The sequence below is a fragment of the Neofelis nebulosa genome, chromosome 15 (genome assembly GCF_028018385.1).
Source record: "Neofelis nebulosa isolate mNeoNeb1 chromosome 15, mNeoNeb1.pri, whole genome shotgun sequence".
NCBI classification, from domain to species: Eukaryota; Metazoa; Chordata; class Mammalia; order Carnivora; family Felidae; genus Neofelis; species Neofelis nebulosa.
In genome coordinates, this window is record NC_080796.1 from 16,257,661 (window position 1) to 16,264,798 (window position 7,138).

Here is a 7,138-nt window from a genome sequence, read left to right on the forward strand (position 1 = left end):
TTTATTGTCGATTTTTAAATAGTCTGCCTGGTTGTCAGTTGATGTGTCAAATCATGTATTGCAATGTTTGATGCAGAAAATATGGTTGGCACTAACAGAGGAATTAACGACAGAAGTTTAGCAATGAGCATGACTGACTCAGCCTGGAGGGTCTGAGATGTCTTCACAGAGCAGGCAAAATACTCAACCGTATATTGACCATTCCTAGCACGGGGAGAGACAGGTTTTAAGGCAGACAGGTCAGTATATGCAAAGATGTGGAAGTGAGAAAGAGCATGGTCTGTTGGGAGAAAGAACAAGGTTGGGAGTGGCCACAAGAAAAGGTGTCTGTGTTGGGAGGGGCCGGAGGGATGGGGTGGTACAAGAAAGGATTAAAGGACTTTTACATCATGGGCAAGAAGTTGACCTTGTACAGTAGACCTGTGCTGTCCAGCAGGATAGCCACTAACCATACATGTCTCTTGAGTGTAGGAAATGTGGCGAGTGCAGCTGAGGGGCAGAATCTTTTTAATTTAAAAATGGAAGTGGGGCGCCTGGGTGGCTCAGTCGGTTAAGCATCTGACTTCAGCTCAGGTCACGATCTCACGGTCCGTGAGTTCGAGCCCCGCATCGGGCTCCGGGCTGATGGCTCAGAGCCCGGAGCCTGTTTCCGATTCTGTGTCTCCCTCTCTCTCTGCCCCTCCCCCGTTCATGCTCTGTCTCTCTCTGTCTCAAAAATAAAATAAACGTTAAAAAAAAATTTTTTTTTTTAATGGAAGTATTCTAGGGCACCTGGGTGGCTCAGTGGGGTAAGCATCTGACTCTTGATTCAGCTGGGGTCATGATATCGTGGTTCCTGAGATCGAGCTTCACAGCCAGCTCTGTGCTGACAGCGAGGAGCCTGCTTGGAATTCTCCCTCTCTCCCTCTCTCTCCACCCCTCCCCTGCTTGAGGGCACACAGGCTTTCTCTTAAAATAAATAAACTTTAAAAAATGGAAGTAGTCTAAACTAAGTAGAGGTAGATTGCATGTTGATAATATTTTAGATATGTTGGGTTAAATAAAATACATTATTGAAATTAATTTCAACTATTTCTTTTCACCTTTTAAGGATGAGGCTACTAGAACCTTTAAAATTACATGTTTAGGGGTGCCTGGGTGGCTCAGTCAGTTAAGCATCCAACTTTAGCTCAGGTCATGATCTCAGGATTTGTGGGTTCGAGCCCCGTGTCGGGCTCTGTGCTGACAGCTCAGAGCCTGGAACCTGCTTTGGATTCTGTGTCTTCCTGTATCTCTGCCCCTCCCCTGCTCGTGCTTTGTCTCTGTCTCTGTCTCTGAGAAATAAATAAACATTAAAAAATTCTTAAATTACATGTTTAGCTCATGTATATTTCTTTTGGACAGTGCTGCCATAGGCAGTTGGGAATCATTGAGAGTTTTTGTGCAGAGAAAAGAATGTGATCAAGTTGGGATTTTATAATTACAAATCTGAGAGTGGAGTGAAGGATGGCTTGGTGGGAGAGTGCACCTAGGACTAAGGTGACCAACCAGTTAGAAGGCTATTGCTATGGTTCACTTGAGAGTCAATAAGGACATACATGAGGCAGCAGGAATAGAATGGAGGAGTTATATTGAAAATATATTTAGGAAGGGAAGTTGAGAGGGCTTAGTAATGGATTGGCTCTGGGGATGTGTTGTACAATAAAAGAATTTAGCTTTTGTTCCTGCTTCCTGGGAGATAATCTCAAAACCCTTGGAATCTCCCAAGTGATAGGAGTGTCTTTGTTATTCATGGTGGACCCCTTGGACCACACTTGAGTTATGCTAATGAAGTTACTCATGGTGGGCTTCTAGATAGTTTCAGGATGGGGGCTAACCATGCCAGAAAGACCCACCATATGATTGGGGGTTGGGGCTTTGAGCTAAGTGATATCAGCTGGACCTCCCAACCTTGGGGAAGGAAGGAGGGTTTCACATTTGGGACCTTCCCAGACCTTTTACTATGGTTTCTTTTGGGGGCTAGTCTTGATTTGAATCCTTTATTATAAACTATAATCAGAAGTATAACACTTTCCTGAGTTCTGTGAGTCATTCTAGTGAATTGTCAAACCTGAAGGGGTTATGGAAAACCCTTCCATTTTTAGCCTATTGTGGTTGGCATCTAAAGTGAGAGCAGTCTAATGGGGGGATGTGCCCTTAACCTATGAAATCTAATCTAATTCTGTAGAGCTAGTGTCGGGGTTGCTCTGCAGGGTAAGAGAGAACAGGTTGAGGATGATTCCACAGATTCTAAATTAAAAATGTAGGGAATTCAGTAGGAGATGCAGATCTGAGTCAGAGCAAGGGAGGATGGATTGAGTGCTATTCCTGTCAACTTTGAGGAGGCTATTGTCTTCAGGAGACTTGTCGAGATGTCTAGGAAGCTACACAGTTGGAGTTCAGGAGAGAATCTGGGCTGCAGAAGAAGATTTTGGAGTGCCCCACATACAGGATGTGGAAATAGGGATTTTTCTGCCTTTGTGTCCTCTAAAGCCCCCTTGCTCCTCCCATCCACAGTCCTCCTGCTAGACAGATCTTCCTGTGCCTTTGCCTTTTCCACCAAAACTGCATCGAAGTTATTCCTTCCTCTTCATGCTCTTCCCACTCTGGCCTAAAGTGATCCCTAGAACTGCCTTCCTGCCCAAGTGTTGAGCCAATGATCTGGATAGGGTAGATAACCAGGTGGCTGGAAGCACACCCTCCCCACCCTGTGTGCAGTCCATCTGCTCATACCAATTTTCATCTGATAATCTGCCTACACGACTCTTTCCCTTTTCACCTCTTCTTCTGGATGGTGAGGACACATCTTTAAGCCTTTGCAAGGTTAAACTTGTCTTATCACTCGTACATTATATAACATGATGAGATAGTTCATTGTTTTGAATCCCAAAGGCATTCATATTTCTTTTTCCAAACCAATATTTGAGCACCTAGTGTGTGCTTACCGTTAAAGACATAAAGATGAAAAGACATGGTTGCTACCTCCAAGGAGTTCACAGTCTGAGGGAATTCAAACACTTACATGCTCACCAAATTCTTTTGATCGTTTGTTTATGTATAAATTTTATTTGAGGAGGTTATCTAATATAAATCCATTTTATAAGCTGACAGGGGTTAGTATATTCAAGATGAAACCGTTTTGCTGACTTCTCAAGAATTGCCCACAGAAGAAACTGGATTTCAGAAAATTAAATGTTTCTTAATTTTTGGTTTTTTAATTGACACCAAATGTTTATTTCTTTTGTTTGTTTGTTTAGCATTTTTTCATACCCTATCTATCTATCTAATCTATCATCTATCTATTCAAGCTTCTCCCTACCCAACCCCCTTTCCACTGCTCTAGCACTACTGTGAATATGGACAAGTGGTCTAGGGAAAAAGAAAGTTATTTTGGGACAAGCTCTATGAAAGCATAATGCAAATAGATCTATAGGAGTTCCAAAGATCGCCATCTAGGTCAAAGGATGATGCGAGAATCGTCTCTATTCTCTTGCTGCTTTGGACTATTCAAAACCTGGCAGCATCCACATCACCTGGGAGCTTTGTTAGAAATGCAGAGTCTCAGGGGTGCCTGGGTGGCTCAGTCAGTTAAACATCAAACTCTTGAGTTTGGCTCAGGTCATGATCTCATGGTTCATGGGTTCGAGGCCCACATCCCTCTCTGCACTGACAGTGAGGAGCCTGCTTGGGATTCTCTCTTTCTCTCCCTCTCTCTGTCCCTCCTCCACTCATTCTCTCTCTCTGTCTCTCTCTCTCTCTCAAAATAAAGTAAACTTTTAAAAAATGCAGAATCTCAGGCCCTACCAAGACCTACTAAATCGGAATCTGGATTTTTTTTTTAAGATTTTATTTTTAAATAATCCCCATACCTCAAATGGAGCTCAAACTCATAACCCTAAGATCAAGAATCACAGGCTCCACTGACTGAGCTAGCCAGGCACCCCCAGAATCTGAATTTTTAACAAGATCACCAGCGATTTAGAATTTGAGAAGCACATAAAATTTGCACATAAAATTTGAGAAGCCCTGCTCAGAGAATTTCATGTGGAGTTTTGTGAAATGCTATTACTATGCAAGGGAAATTAAATTTCAGTCCCACTGTAAACACTGACTGCTTGGTAAAGACTCTTGATGTGGTGGTGATCATTTTTAATGAGCCGGTGGAGAAAAGAGCTACCTCTTGCTTAAACACATTCTCCCACCTTAAATGTGGAGAAGAATCTTGAAAGAAGGAACTTTCTTTGCTCAGCACAATTGTACAGATGGGCTGTGTATTCAAGGTGGCCCTGAGCAAAGTGAACTCAGTTTCTCCATTTCTTGGGATGGAGTTGGGGGAAGAAGTTGGTCTCATGAGCGACAAGACGCACTTATCACTACCTGAATGTCAGGACTGTTTTAGAGCACAATGTATCCCCTCTTTTGGTGACTTAAGAATTCAGATTTCAGAATTCAGAATTCAGATTTTCTTTCCTTGGGTTTCAGCTCTTAAAGGTTTTGCTTGGGATTCAGATGTGTACCTTCTTTTGAGTTAGATGCCTTCAGACTCGAGGGCTAATGGTTTGGTTTGTCTCTTGGGACTTGATTATATTATAATTATTCAGTTACTCTGGGAACCAGGAGCTCATGGAAACTCCACTGATTAAGATATATGGGTTGTAGTTCCTTGTTGTGCCCCTGTATTAATTTCCTGTGGCTGCATTAATACATCACCACAAATTTGAGGGTTTTAAACAACAGAAATGTGTTTTCTCACAGTTCTGGAGGACAGAAGTTAGAAACCAATCTGTCTGCAAGGCATGCTCATTCTGAAGGTTCTAGGAAAGAACCTTTCCTTGACTCTTCCATTTCTGGTGGCTCTTGGTGTTCCTTGGCTTTAGGCTACGTAACTCCAATCTCTGTCTCTGTTTTCAGATGGCTTTCTCTATCTCTGTCTTTTCTCTTCTGTCTCTTATAAGGACATTTGTCATTGAATTCAGGGCCTACCCAGATAGTCCTGGATGATCTCATCTTGAGATCCTTAACTCCATTACACCTTCAAAGATTTTTTTTCCCCCAAATCAGGTTACATTCACAGATTCTCATAGTTAGAACATAGACATATTTTGGGGGGAGCTACCATTCAATACACTACAGACCCCAGCAAGCTGTGTGGCTCCAGACAGGACCCCTAAGCCTCAGGGTTCTCATCTATGAGATCTCTTTAACTATAGCACCAACATTTTGTGACTCTAAGAGTCTTTTACTTGAGAATTCTATCCCTAGGCAAAATAGGACAAATAAAGAAAACACTCTCAAGTATTTACTTTTTTAAAGTAATCTTTTAAAATCTTTTAATCTTTATGGCTTGCTGTTTTTACATGAATTAATTAATTAAGCAAGTATTGGACCAGGACACAATTCTCAGCAAGGTGTTGGAATACAGTTACAAAGAAAATAATAAGATTCCTGCTGCCCTCTTGGAACTTACATTCCATGTAAGCTCACATTTTATGCCACTGGAAAAGAGAGGCAATAAAGAAGTAACAAATAAATACTCGAGCTAGCATTACACACCATGTAAGAAAATAGAGCGATGGAGAGAGGCACCGGAGAGGTTGACCAGGAAGGCTTCTCCAAGGAAGGGACCTTTAAGCTAAGGTATTAAAATTGAGGAGGAGTGAAGAATAGGGTAGTTCAAGAAACTGACAGGAGGCCACTGAGACTGGAGTAGATTTTTTGAAGCTTCCACGTGATCAATGAATTACGGAGAACGAAAAGTAGCAGCATATGTGAAAAAGCTTGCAGGATTTTAGTTGACAGTATGTCAGTACTGTGATGTGACTGTCACAGACATCTGTGTGGTCTTACACTGTGCCGGCAGAAATCTGGTCTCTGGCTCAGGAAAGACGATGGTCCTCCACTGTCCTGTGCTATGTCCTGTCACTATGGAGAACACCCCCATAGTGCTGTGTTCCATTCTGGGCACTGCGGGTGGTCCAAGTAAAAGTAGATCAATTAAAGACCATCTTGGAGGGGCGCCTGGGTGGCGCAGTCGGTTAAGCGTCCGACTTCAGCCAGGTCACGATCTCGCGGTCCGTGAGTTCGAGCCCTGCGTCAGGCTCTGGGCTGATGGCTCAGAGCCTGGAGCCTGCTTCGGATTCTGTGTCTCCCTCTCTCTCTGCCCCTCCCCCGTTCATTCTCTGTCTCTCTCTGTCCCAAAAATAAATTAAAAAAATAAAAAATAAAAAATAAAGACCATCTTGGATGGTGCCATGTTTAAAAGAAATCCAAATATCACTCCAAATGACTTTAAAAATAATGTAGATCTTCACTCTAGGTTTTCTTGAAGTCACAATACAGATGTTTATATGAGCATCACAAAGAAAATGTCTTAAACATTTTCTTTTAGGCATCTCTTGCAACAAATTCCACACACCTGCCAGTCCCGGCTTCTCTTCTCTCTGTTGCTGTCCGTTCTTTAAATTCTTTTAATATTTATTTATTTCTGAGAGAGAGAGAGAGACAGAGTATGAGCAGGAGAGGGGGCAGAGAGAGGAGGGAGACACAGAATTTGAAGCAGGCTCCAGGCTGAGCTGTATGCACAGAGCCCAAGGTGGGGCTTGAACTCACAAACTGTGAGATCGTGACCTGAGCTGAAGTCAGACGCTTAACCGACTGAGCCACTCAGCCACTCCTATTGCTGTCCTTTCATACCTTCCACCCCACTGCTGCCTCACAAGGACCCCCTTCAAAAAGTCTGAGCTGTCCGTGTCTGCCCCTTGCCCGCTGATGAGTATAGTTCCCTCTGATGTCTCCTCTCACAACAAGCAGCGTGCCTGATACAAATAGAGCCTTTCATCTCCATGCACCTACTTTAAGATGTCCGTGGAGGATAAATGCATGAGATGTTTCAAAGGTAAAATCAACAGGACTCAGTAATTGGTTGGTCAATCGTAACATTCTCTAACGTTTATTTTATTCTTACAACCTGTCACGGCCTGTGCTACTCTGTGAAGTAATGTTCTTATTCTCGTTCAAAAATGGGGGAACCAAGCTTCAGAAAGGCCCTACGTGTTGTCTAAATCAACAGAGCTATAAAATGGCGGCGCTGGGATTTGAACCAAAGAAGTCTGACTGTGGG